This window comes from Uloborus diversus, chromosome 10, assembly GCF_026930045.1.
Source record: "Uloborus diversus isolate 005 chromosome 10, Udiv.v.3.1, whole genome shotgun sequence".
Taxonomy (NCBI): Eukaryota; Metazoa; Arthropoda; class Arachnida; order Araneae; family Uloboridae; genus Uloborus; species Uloborus diversus.
The window spans coordinates 112,860,988-112,873,593 of record NC_072740.1 but is presented as its reverse complement, the minus strand read 5'-3'; positions in this window follow the sequence as shown (position 1 = coordinate 112,873,593).

Below are 12,606 nucleotides of genomic sequence, written 5' to 3'. Positions count from 1 at the left end.
CATCGGAATGTTAATTACTGGGGCATTAAAAATGTCTGTTGTCTGTAGTAACAAAAGCTACCGATAGTTGGCACGTACAGAATCATGTTCCTAAGTATCACGTGATTGAATTGACGCCTGTCACGGGCGCCTGCAAGACGCAGCTAGCTGTTAAATATAAGCGTCATTGAACAAAGTTATGCTATGAAAGTTTGTTTTCGTCTGCAAAAGTCAGCATCAAAGATCTTTGATATGATACGTAAAGGTTTCAACGATGAAGCAATCTTTGAGTCAGTACTTTTTGCTGGCATAAGGCTTTTAAGCGCAGGCAAGCAAAATATGGAAGAAATTTAACGTAAGGGACAACCTTCAACGTCCATCACAGAGACAATAATTAACACTGCTACCGTTATCATCAAGGGGAATAGCAGAATTATTTTACATCAGTGATTTCTGACTGTTTTCTCAGCTTAAGAAGCCATCACGGGGAAAACATTTTGAAAACAACAAAGCATGTCTAAACCCTGCGGAGGCGGTTTTGAAAAAGTTCTCTCAAACTTATCGTTCAAAACTTTTAAAAAGTGGACATAACGTTTAAATAAATGCATTTAGTCCCGCAGAAGTTATTCTTAAAAAAAAAAAAAAAATGTGCATTAGGAACAGTTATTCTGTAATTTCTTTTTAAAATTCATCTTATTACTTATTGAACAGCCCCCGTTGATAGTAAAAAAGCCTATTAGTGATGAGTTCAAGCATTGTATGCATAATTCAACAAAAACTCATTACAGGAAACCCGATAGTTTTTTATATGGTTTTACTACCCTTCAAATCGGATGTAACACAATCAATTTAGGTGACTGAAAACAAATCGCTTCCAAACAACTCGAAAAACTATGGTGACCTTTCGAATGCGATCCTAAGTTAAAAGTCATGTATAACAATTGAACTTCGATAACTTGAAGTTGCAAGAAAAGCGAAAAAATTCTATTTATCGAAAATTAATTGCTTCTCGAAAATGAAAAAAAAAAAAAAAAGCTATAGATTAAATTAAAATACACCGCTGAAAATCATTTAATAGATTTATGATTTGATTCGAAGCAAAACAGTGTAGGAATAATGTATCAAAGATAATATATGATTGACATGATTATTGTACACATAATAATAAATAAATGAGTTTAAGAGATTGAGAGTTTATAAAGTTAATTTCTATTTTTGCGCAGAATATAACAATTTTTGCTTCCCAAAAAATAAAAAAAAATATTTAAAAAAAAACTGTAATCAAACATTGCTTTTGAGCATAAATTTGTTCTTTCATTAAATAGTCCTCGGATACTGTAAATGCATCAAAGAAGGAGTCGGCAACATTCGAAAGGGGTTCTGTAAAAAAAGTGTAATACATTTGTTGCTCTTCTTGCACCGTCAATCAAACGTTTCGATTTTTTAAAACTGTTGAAAGTGTACTTAGAAGCACACCAAATTTCAATGCAATTTTCCTCTGCGCTTTGACAGAACCGAATAGACCGTATACTTGCAAGCTTAAAATTTTGAGCTTTATCTTAGCCCTGTTTAAAGTTGTATCCCCACGTTCAGAATCAAAGGGCACGACGAACACTCATTTTCTATAAAAACGAAAGAAAGAAGGCAGTCTTGGAACGGCTGCAACTTCGTAGACTTACACAAAACGCCCCTTTCGTAGAGTTCCCCCTCCCCTCCAACTTTTCCACCAAAAGTCGCCGCCGTCTGTAATTTCTTTTCATTTCAGTTTCGATACTGCGCTAAATCATAGCTTTCGTTTCCGTTATGTGCAGGTTTTTCTTTTCCACGAAAAGAAATAAAGCAAGCAATAATTTAATACAAAAAGAAGAAAAAGAACTTGCCGAATTGTTGACAAATTATCGGTTTCAGAAATTTATTTGTTCTTAAACGCATTTTGATTCAATGCAATGGCACAGATTTCTTTCTTTTTGTTCATATTAATTCGGAGGCAAATAAATAAATAAATAAATGTTGGGCCATTCATTAATTAATTAAGGATCCCCGGGGGTAAAGGGGTTGGAAATTTTTCTACTCAGTATCGTACCTAGGGGGTCTGGCGCCCCGGGCGAACTTAAGAAATTGGACCCCCCCCCCCCCAGCGTCGTCCTAATGGGAAGTCACCGGAGGTCATTTGGGGAAACATTTTACTAATTGATTCAACAAATTAGGAGACAGTATTGCAACTTTCATATTCTTACTTTCTATTTTTAAATTGTTTTCAATGATGCTCAATGTTCCTTCGCAGTAGATGTTATGTGTATGAAGATGTGTGCATGCTTGAAATTTGTCATTCGGTAAAATTGGGATTTCATTCGGCATATTCAGAACTCTCCCCTTCCCAAAAATTTTAGTTCTCCCCCACTACTTCACATAAATTCAATGAAACCAATAATATTTGCAGTACGTTAATAAATATAAACGAGCTGATGTGTGCATCACATGACTTCCTTTTACTCCAATTTAAGGCTGCTCTTCAGTGGGAAAGAAAAACCATCTCGCTTGAAAATGGGCCTTTTCTTTAAACGAAAGCAGTGTACATCAGTGAAGTGATTGACACTTCAACAACCAATAGAACGAGCGGTGGCCGATGAAAGTGTGGATCATGTGACCTGTCACATTTTGCAGGGGGACAGACCGGACGCTCCCCTGCTGTGCAGAGTAGTCGAAGGAGGTAATAGCTGACGGCGAAATGAAACCGCAGCTTTTTACAGACCCTTCCAAGGAAATTCTAGTTCTTTCCCTCTTGAGTCTTGACTACATAGGTAAAAGAAAAATAACTCAGTGTAAAAGGCGCGGCATTTTGCAATCCCGCTTGTGATATTAATTTATTTGCATTCGCACTAAAATTAATTTTTGAAACGAAGATTTTTTCCCCCATTAATACGGTTCCTGATCTCATCTAGGAAAAATTAACGAATGAATGAATATTTGCAATAAATTTATAAATTCGTTTTATTTTTAGAAAAATGTTCGTTATTGAAAATTGATAATATCAAAAAAGGAAGGAAAAAAAAGATAGCCTGCATGACCACACTGAATTTTAACGAAATGAACTCCAAATTCTAACCAAAAAATATTCTTTAAAAATGGATGATCCTACTTAATAAATTTGAAAAATCGAGTGCCGAATAAAAGTGGGGACTAACTAGTTATCGGTTGGCGAAATTCTTTCACTTCCTCTGCCTGTTTGCCACTCTCCCCAACCCCATCCGAGTTAGCAGAAAACATTCTTAAAAATGAAACTAGATCCTCTTTGCATAGTTAATACTTGATTGTACAATAAACATTAATGCCACTAATTAGTTACATTAACCTTTATTTGAACTGATAATATTTATATTTTAGTGCTAAATTAAATACTACTTTGTTGGTTAGTTACCTGTTTTACAAATGTAGTGGCGACTAGAAAAAAATGTGGCTACTATAAATACCTTTTCTCACCACTGGTGACCAGAAAATTCCCCTAATCTTTATCTTTGAATCCTTTTCTTTTTGAAAAAATATTTATTTATTTATCTAAGTACTATATGCAGATGAGAAGGCTACGATAGCATTTCTCAAGGGGTTGTTATGGTGAAAGTTCTTTCAAATTGAGCATAACAACGGCAAAGTCGCGGACGGCTACGGATAAGGATTTCCTGAATTTGAAAAATTAAAGATTTTTCTCTGATCTTTGTATGCAAGGGTGCTCACCCTGCTCCAAGCTCAAAGGCAAAAATCACTTTTTCCCCCACTCTCAATGTTTGTAAACTATCTTGCGTTGAAATTTTGCAATAAAACTAAACCTAGCACTTTTAGAGTCTCAGATTCCCAGTTACTAAATTCGGCAAAATACATGAGGTATTACATGCACTATATGACCAAAAGTATTGGGACACTTTCAAAAATTCACAATTTTACGGATTTCTCAAAAAATAAAAGACCAATTGCTCTCTGCTCTGTAATTTTTTTCTCATGAAAAGTATACTCCAGACGTCAAATCCAATAACAATTAAGTCTGCTATTCATTTAGGGGACCAGCAACAAATAATCTGTTCTTATCATGAATCACTCTATAGCGATGGCAGGAAAGTGTTGCCAGTTTGCTAACAATTCCTTACCATTCGTCGCCTATCCTAGAATTATAGAAATTCGGCTCATTAGATTGCTGATAACTTTTTAAAATTTAAAGAAATTGCGGTGGAATTTTTTTCATGGATTGTAGGATGTATCTGAGCTTTGAATTATGAACGTTATAAATTGCTATCTTTCGTGTCTGCGCAGTGAAAAATTAATAGCTTTAACTGTTCATATTTCAACAAATTTTCAATATTTTAACTTCAAATTTTATTATTATGTTTCTCTAAAATGCTGTCAAATATTTTAAAAGTTTAGTAACGTTTGACGAAATACTCTGCGTAATATAAGGCGAAAACCTTCAAAAAAATTTTGCATTTTTGAAAGAAATGCTTATATTTCCATGGGTATAAGAGATACTTTCACAAAAATATAAAAATAAGTTTTTGATAGATTTTTAACTCATTTCTGAAAATTATAGCTTATTCCCAGCAATTTGCAATGAAAAATTATCAAAAAACTTTTTTACTCAATTTGTTGTCGGTCCCCTAAATGAATAGCAGACTTAATTTTTATTGGAAAATGACAACTAGAGTATACATTTTATGCGAAACAAATTATAGAGCAATTGGACTATTATTTCTCGAGAAATCCCTAAACATGTGAATTTTTGAAAGTGTCCCAATGCTTTTGGTCATATAGTGTATATAGTGCTTCTACTTCAACACATTGAGCTTTTATTAAAATTTTCTAATAAGTCTTGTGAGTGTCTGATCCTCGTTAGTTGTCATAATAAATATTAAGGGTTGTACTTTTTCTCAGGAGGCACGAAAATATTACCTACATGTATATCTGCCTGAAAAAAAAAAAAAATCTCGAAATACTTAGATGAAAAAAAATCTCAACGCCTCGCTCTGCCAGATTTTAAAGTTTTTATCGCTCTGCCTCGTTTTCATGCATCTTGCATTTAATGAATCAATAATAAAAAATAAAAAAAGGGCAAGAAACAGATTTGCAGGAAATACATAAAGTTGAAACAAAAATGAAAATGAACAGCTTACATTTAGGAAAGCAATTATAGGTACAAGTAAGGGTTCACAATTAAAAAAAAAACAAACAAGACAAACTTTTTCTTTTAAGTTCTGTGTTACGCACTTCTGTGCCGAAAAATTATCGTATCCTGTCTTCAGTCACAGAATAAAATGAATGTTCTAATCCAATGATTATCAAGTAATTTTCATTCGTATAGAACAAAAATCTTTTTTGAGATCCCACATTTTCCATTCTATTGACTCCTAGTAATATGTAAATACAGCGAGAGAAAGGATTTAGCTTCTTGTTTAGGAGAGGGAACCATTTCTATATTTAATTAACATGATCTTTATCGTAAGCATACTATTTACTCAGAAATACTCCCTATTTTCCCAAGCACTCTGTTTGAGGGCTATGCCTTTTAATTTTCTCGAAAATAAAAATTTTCAAAATGCACTTTTAGACGATCTCTGGTAGTATTTGGAAGTAAGTAAGAGGTCCTGTGATCTTCCACCAGCAAATTTTTGAACTTGAAACGCCAAAAACACAATTTCAGGTTCTTCAATTCTGTTAGGAAACGGGGAGTTCGGAAGCTTTCCCCGGAATTTTTCGAAATAGTCTAAAAACGCAGTCTTAGTGTGATGTTGGGGGGGGGGGGGAGGCAAAATTTTTAAAGTGTTATAAACATGATTGTAGGCCATCTTTAATAACGTTGGGGACATGCAGGTTTTTGAAATCCAAAAATGCAATTTTAGACGACTTTTTTTTTTTTATGGTCAAAGAAGGACTTTTCACAAACTCCCTTCCCGAAATTTTTTGAAATTAAAGCCATAAAAACGAAATTTAAGACGATCTTTAATGATGTTTTTTTAAGGGGGGGGGGTGCTTATGTGACCTGAAAACCTTTATGCCTGTAATTAATTTTTTCTACATTGTATTAAAATGCTGATCTAGCTTCTGAGAATGAAAATAGAAAACAGTGAAAACTTGTAACCCCCATTCTATATTGTTCACATTTTAGTTAGCTTTGTCGGCAACATAAGGCTGAAAACGTCATTAAAACTAATACATACAATGCTTAGTAATTCTACCACGGTGTGTTTTTTACATTAACTGAATTATATTAAATTGCTAATATATTTTTCATGATTTTCTATGTGTTTAATGAGTATGTTGGTGTACGGAATGTTTTCCGCAATTGAATTTTCCACCTCCCAAACCTTCTAAAGAAATTTGACGAGTCTGGCTCTTAAAGACACAAATAATTTTCAAAAATGTTTGTTGAGCTGTGGAAAGCACTTTATGTGGTGTACCATTTGGTAGTAACATAAAACACATGTAAAACGATGCAAAATACCCAGTATCTGGAATACGATTTAATCTATATATAAAAATATTTTTCTACCTGGAAGGGAAAAATGTCAACTTTTCGCATTCGACAGCATTGTAACAATGTTCATTATATTGTAAATAAACAATTTGACTCATGAAATATTCCTTTCAAATCTATTTCTTTTCAAACCACAAATTTGAAAAAAAGCAGATGTTGCGAATTTAACAGCTAATAGCACGCATCTACATGGATTCACTTTCAAAAGCACTTGATTCTTCACGAAAGCCTTATAGGGAAAAGAGGAAAGAAGAAAGGACGTCCAGCGGAGGTCATTGAGGGGAACTAATGAGAGGGTAATAAATCTTACACCCCATTAGCACTTACCCCTTAAGTCTGTGCTTACCCCTCAAAAAGGGGAGGTTTCTAATAAAGGGCGGGGCGAATGCAAAAAGTGAACGTATTTTGAAATTTTTTTTCAATAGTTTAGAACATGATATTTGTTTAAAAAATGGTCGCATTATTTCAAACAAGATCTCAAAAGAGAGCTGGAAATATTTTGCGTGTCAGGGCGTTCTTAAAATTTCGATAGCACGAGTTTGCAGATGTTTTTACAGAGCGAAATGTCCAACAGTACCTCGTTTTCGAAGAAATTCATTTTTTCTCGAATTTTAAAAAATCGGAGAATGGACACATCAAAAAAGTAAAAACTAAAAGAAACAGACATGGTCTTGAAAAATACTCAGAAAAAAAACCGGATCCGAAAACTTCACAGGAATTTGTAAAACAAGCTCCAACTTTCTCCGTAGGTTAACATTAGATCCGAATCTTTCAGAGTCTCAGTGAAGAGCACCCTTAATGTCATTTCCCCATTATTCGCTATTTTAATGTGATTCAATATTTATTCTCTAAAATATCACCAACAATGGCCAAATTGAAACCAAAAAAAAAAAAAAAAAAACTCCGCCAAATTGGTCGCCAAGTTGGCGACAAAACTTGGCGACCAAAAGACTGGCGATATATCGCCAAGTGTCCGACAAATTATAACGCCACTTGAGTTTACATCGAAATTAACAATGATTTCCCCCCAAAAAACGTGCAAAAGACCCCCTTAGGAACATCCGAAAGCAACCAAAAGGGGAGGTGCACAACTAGACCCCCCACTACGAGTCTATGTACCAAAATTTCAAACTTTCTAGGACATACCATTTTTGAGTTATGCGAGATAACATACGCACATACGCACATACATACAGAGACGTCACGAGAAAAGTCGTTGTAATTACCTCGGTGATGGTCAAAATGGATATTTCGCGTGTCTATACATTCTTAGGCACTTTTCCGCATGTGGTCGAATCGAAAAAAAAACTCAACATTCATTTGGGGGTGAGCAAAATGGAAATTAAGGGCGATTTTTGAGTGAAAATTTTTTCGCGAATACAATACTTCCTTTTTTGTAAAAGGAAGTAAAAAGGTATCTTCTTGAACTAAATGAGAATAAACATTTTTTCAGTTCCGTTTATAGCAATTTATTACGATTGGAATAGCTTGATTGGCAAATGCGACGATGACATCTCTTATAATTCTCCTCTAAACTCCTCCTAACCTCTCATGTCATAACCTTTTAGTTCTTTTAGAGTTCTATCCACGGCTTCTTGATTCAAACAGTGGCTCATCGAACATCCGGCCTGGATTATGGGGCTGACCACTTGAAGATGCATTTCAAATGGACCATTTTTACTTCCTTTTACAAAAAAGGAAGTATTGTATTCGCGAAAAACTTTCACTCAAAAAAAATCGACCTTAATTTTCATTCTGCTCACCACCGCATGAATGTTGAGATTCTTTTTTTTCGACTCGACCACACGTGGATAAGTGCCTAAGAACGTATAGACACGCGAAACATCCGTAGTGATGATTCCGGAGTTAATTACAACGAATTTTCTCGTGACGTGTGTATGTACGTATGTGCGTATGTGCGTATGTTTTGTCGCATAACTCAAGAACGGTGAGTCCTAGAAAGTTGAAAATTTGGTACGTAGACTCCTAGTGGGGGTCTAATTGTGCACCTCCACTTTTGGTTGCATTCGGGGTGCTTTTAGAGGGGGTTTTTTGCCCCTTTTGGGGGGGAAATCATTGTTAATTTCGACATAAACTGAAGTGGTGTTATAATTTGACGGAAACTTGACGATGTCGCCAACTAGGCGATTTTTTATTTTTTAAATCTGTTTTAATTTGGCCACTGTTGGTGATATTTAGAGAGTAAACTATTTAATCACATTAAAATGGCCAGTCATGGGGAAATGTAATTAGAAACGTACTTATTCAGTAAGTTGCACATGTATCATGAATCATTTTCGTTGATTCTCTGCGGCGCTGGCAAAACAAAACTCCCCCATAGACTCTTCACTTCATACAATCATGGGTCTTTTTTTTTGTCTGTTTTACGTCTCCTTGCAATATGTCGTCGCACAGACATTTTTTAAATGTTTGCCACAAAGCAATAGATCTAAAAGTTGATTTGATGGTAAAATTGTTACAAAAAGTTCTCTGGGTTTAGGATCGGAGTTTGAAAGCTGTATGCATCAAATTAGCTTCAAGAGGGTGCGTTCCTCAAAAAGTCCCGAGGGTACCCGCGAAAATTTAACAAAATAATTCTTAAATGAAAAAAATCCGAACATGAGATGTTCTATAAGGAGGTGAGTTTTTATCAATCCCGGGATGTCGTTCAACCTCTTGCACTCGATTTTGTCGGAAAAAACTTGCTTTTATTTCAACTTTTTTGATTTTTGCAATTTCTTTCGGAATGGATATTTGTAACCTATCATTTCGTTTTATAAGCTTAGATACAGTCGTCTTGAAAAATAATTCTCCAAATCATTTTTATTTCTTTTTTCCTCTTCTTTGGTATAATTTCTTTCGTATTTAATGTTCTTTGTTCGTTAACTCTTAACTGTAAATGAACGGAAACTATGTGCAATTACTCTTTAACTTAAGAACTTTCAAAACTAAATACGACTTTTGTGAATTTAATAGCAGATTTCATTTTTTAATTTTGATTTGCGTATGCACATAATACCTGAAATAATGTACGCAAAACTGTGAATTTTAGAAGCACGACTGCAAATTTAGATAAAGTTTTTGATGGTTATTAAAGTGAAAACGGTATTCCTTTTCACTTCTTCAGCATATTGTTCGAAGAGGACTGTTTACCAGACATATGTATTCAATCAGAGGTTTGTTTTTACGAATAAAAGAACATAACAGTACGAACGTACTGGTAGCAAAGATAACTTATTAGTTTTAAAAATTCGTTATAAAAGACATATATGGATAATTTATTGCTTATGTCACTCAGTAAATATGCACCTTTCATGTAGTGAAGGAATTTTTCAAATAGGTTCAGAGGTTCCAGAGATTACTCAGAACAAATAAACATACAACATCTGCTCTCTCTCTCTTTATAATATTAGTATAGATGTCACTCAGCAAGAATGTGCCATTCATACAAAGAAGGAATTTTTTTTGAATAGCAGCAGTGGTTCCGAAGATTACCCAGAACATATAAACATACCAAATAAACATTCTCTCTTTATAATATTAGCGCAAATTTAAAAAAAACACCTCAAAGGATAGGCCGAAATGCATGCAAAATTTTCAACTTTTAGAAAGACGGATTAATATTGTCTAAATGCACTCCCTGAATTCAAATGCTAATTTACTGGAAAATAATCTCAGTTATAATTCGTTCGTTTAAATAAATACTAATGCATAAACATTCTGCGACTTTATAATGATTCGCATTTTTCAAAGCTAATGGAATGATATATGCTTTATCCCTCTAGCAGCTTCAATTACATGTGAAGGTATTGGCGGTTCTTATGCCGACATGGTTATTATTTTTTTTTCATTCACGTGTTTTCATCCCTTTGCATTTCATTCAAAGAGTATCTTCGACTCCTACTGTCGCTGCAGGTGCGGGACAATCAGCGTTGGATTTGTACAGTAAAAACAATAAAACGGTACGAAACATAAACTGGTGGTGAAGACAAACTATTGGTTTAAAAAAATTAGTATAAATGCATATATGCATAATTTATAGCCTATGTCACTCAGTAAGATTTGCACCTTTCATATAGTGAAAGAATTTTTTCGAATTGTTGCCAGTGGTTCCGGAGATTACCTCGAACAACTAAACACACAAACCATCCGCCCTCTCTCTTTATAATATTAGTATATAGATTATTTTTTTTTAAAAAACACTTCGATTTGTAATAGAATTTGTTTCAAACCAGTAGGAGAATGTACCATAAATATAACTCACACAATCACTAAATTAAAGAAAGAAATCTTTTTTTAAATAAAAGTCAAAGCAATTGAAAAATTCTATCATAATTAGTAAAGCCAAATACAAAGAAAAAAAAAAACATTGCTAATCCGAAATTAAGCAAAAAACACTATCGTTTACATACAGGCAAAATAAAAGTACTACAGTGGTGGTCATAGTGATAAGGAAGCAGAAAATTGCACAGAAAAGGTAGACAGTAAAAAAAATATTCCTGAAATATCTGATCTTTATAAACAAAATGCCTTTTTTATGCTAGAAATCATTGTGGAATGCAGAAGATTTGAAAATACAAAATTTAATGTTTTACCGTCATAATAAAAAATATCATTGTTAAAACTGGATAACATTCTAAGGACAACAAGCCCTGAAAATCAATAGTAAACAATAATATCGCCCTTTTTTTCAGTCACTTTTATCAGTCTTGATTTTACGGAATTTTGAAAGAACGTTCTTGGAAAATTTTTCTCCTGGCTTTTTTGAAGGAGAAAATGAGTTCATGCTCGTTTTTTGATATTGAATACCATTTTTTTCGTACTTTGGGTGCCAGAATACCTCAAGAAGTTTCTATTACTTTTCATTCAGATTATTAAGCTTAGGTCGAGCCTAACCCCTTGGTCTCTTATGAATGTTTTAAGAGTCAGTCGTGACATTAGTTCCACATCATGAAACTTTTTCTCTTTTTGTAAAACATGTCGAACAGTTCGAGAACTGCGTCGTAACTTGAATTCGTATCTAATATCTCCCGATGTTTGTTTCTTGGAACATGCTCGTCTTATTATCATGTGTTTCGCACGAATGGAAACAGAAGATTTCCTACCTGTTCGTCTTTGTGGTCCTTATTTGCCAAGATTTTTGAGAAAGTTGTAAACGAACAATCTCTGTCTATTCAGATTTGTTGTTATTTGTCGGACAGTAAGTCGTGAAGTTTTTCAATCAACCTCTGTCCTTTTCTCTAATTCTTCAAGTTTAGTACCTAGCGGTAAGTCTAAAAATAGAATTTGACGTCCCCAATCTCTTACTAAGCATGTATATCGTTATGTAGTGCAGTGTGCAGAACAGAAAGCAAGCAAATTTTGCTTTTTAGAACGCACAAATTCTAATTGTCCTACAGGAATGTCTAAATTCAAACTTAATTCTATGAATACGAAAACCCTATGTATTCCCAATAAAAGTAATTAATAATGTTTCTTTAACCATCAGTTTCCAGTCATAAAATATTCATAACTTTCCAACCAAATGTAGTAAAGATTCTGGGGATTTTTCTTTTGTCCTTATAAATTTTAGCCATGACTGGTACTTATTCGCTAATTAAGGCCTCCCAATATTTTGTTTAAATACGACTTTTTAAGCTTACATTATTTATTACAATAAGAATGAATACTTAGCCTAGGAAAAACTATACACTTCAAACTATACATGAGAAAAAAAAAAGGAATTATCCGGCATAGAACACTGTAAAAATGATTCAGAAACGTTCCTGGAAAATAACGGGCAGCTGATGTGCCCAATTTCTGCCAGTAACATACCTTTAAAAAAAAACCAGTAACCTTCCTGAAATTATCCCGGAAGCTTTCTAAAAAATTCAGAAATCTTCCCGTTTGAAGCCAGTCGTGTGTCTGGAACTTTAGAGTAAACTTAGGTAGGCATCATACAATAGCTTGCCACCTTATTTATTTATTACGAAAGCTCCGTAAGTCGCCCTGCAAACATGGCCCAAGCAAAGACAGAGCTGCAAGTACGTATCGCGCATTTTTCGCGTTCGCAGTTCTTGCAACGCAACGGAGTCCATACTCATTCGCTCCCTTAGAGAGCTTAATTAGCA